Source organism: Octopus bimaculoides, chromosome 13 (genome assembly GCF_001194135.2).
Source record: "Octopus bimaculoides isolate UCB-OBI-ISO-001 chromosome 13, ASM119413v2, whole genome shotgun sequence".
NCBI classification, from domain to species: domain Eukaryota; kingdom Metazoa; phylum Mollusca; class Cephalopoda; order Octopoda; family Octopodidae; genus Octopus; species Octopus bimaculoides.
The window spans coordinates 16,078,925-16,080,655 of NC_068993.1; positions in this window are offsets into that span (position 1 = coordinate 16,078,925).

Consider the following 1,731-nt stretch of genomic DNA (forward strand, 5'->3'; position numbering starts at 1 on the left):
TGGTTTGTTTTTTCTTTCATTTTGTTTCGGTTTTCTTTTGCTAATGCTGTTGACTTCTTGTGATGACGAAATTGGTGTCTAATTTTTTTCTTTTTTTTTTTGTTATGATTTATATGAGATTTTTTAATTTTAATTCTTTGTATATGTATGTTTATGACTATGTGTCCTGAATCTGTGTAAATATACATATATACATGTGAATATATATATATATATATATATATATATATATATATATATATATATATATATATATATAATATATGTGTGTGTAAATATACCTATATATATGTGTGTGTATGTATATACACGTACAAATATACACATATGCATATATATATATACACATACAATTATATCCGTATATACATATTTATCCACACATACACGCAAAAAATGGATGCATACTCACACACACACACACACAAACTATCCTTTTCACAGTGTGTGTACGTGTGTGTATTTGTAATTTGCGTTGAAAGAATTTTTTAGACACGTGGCTGGGACTGTCTGTAGTCGGTGCCAGCAAGATATCTCACGAATGAGCCGATCAATGACCTTAACAAGGAATGTCAACACTTACAGGATAATACAATGAAAAATTCTATTATCATTATTGTTGTTGTTGCTCTTCTTTTTCTTCTTCTTCGTCTTCTTCTTCCATTATTATCATTATTATTATTATTATTATTATTATTATTATTATTATTATTATTATTATTATTATTATTGGATGGCGTTGATATTCATGTTTTCTCGTTATTTTCTCTTTCTTGGTTTTCGATTTTTATCAAAATCACAACGCATATGAGACCATCACCACAAAAATTCTTCCAGCGGCAATGGAGGCATTTCGGTCTTTTGCACCTACTGCAGCATCAGCTGCTACCTCTGCTACTACTACTACTACTACTACTACTACTACTACTACTACTACTGCTGCTGCTGCTACCAAAGTTGCTGCCAAAGTTTTCATCTCTGTAACAGTTACTAATAGAGAATATCTTTTGTGTACTTGTAGGTAGTGGAGGCGCGTGGCGTAATGATTAGGGGGAATTGCACCATCGATCGCTTGATCGTGGTTTCAATTCCCAGACTGCGCTGTACGTTGCGTTTTCCTGAACAAAACATTTCCATTTTCTATTTCCGCGATCACGTCGACATCTGATGTGTTGTACACCATCCACTTGTATATGTAATGGCTTTTTGATAACGGTGACAGAGCTAAGATATGATTGCTATAATAAAATCAACTGTCAAGGTTGTTCAGCACGAAACTGTGGAATCATTAACTACCGTTTACGACAGGGAATTGTACAAAAAAAAAATAAAATAAAACAGTATCTTTTATCCTCTACCTGTTTAAGTCATTAGACTGGTGCCATTCTGGGGCACTACCTTGAGCAGTTTTTAGTGGAACGAATCGACCCTGAGTGCAGTTTTTTAAAGCTTAGTACTTATTCTATCGGTGCTTTTGCTAAACTCCTAATTTACGGGAATGGAAGCAAACCAACAACGGTTGTCAAGCAGTGATGGAGGAAAACACAGACACAAAGACAGGCGCATATCGATATATACATACATGCGAACATACGTACATGCTTCCATATATAATATAATATGCAGAACTATACATCGAGGAGGAGGAGGGTAGGAGAAGGAGGGGGGAGTGGAGGAAACATGGTCAGGAGTTTACGATTAGGTTTAAAGTTGCTGCTGGTATGAAGAAGG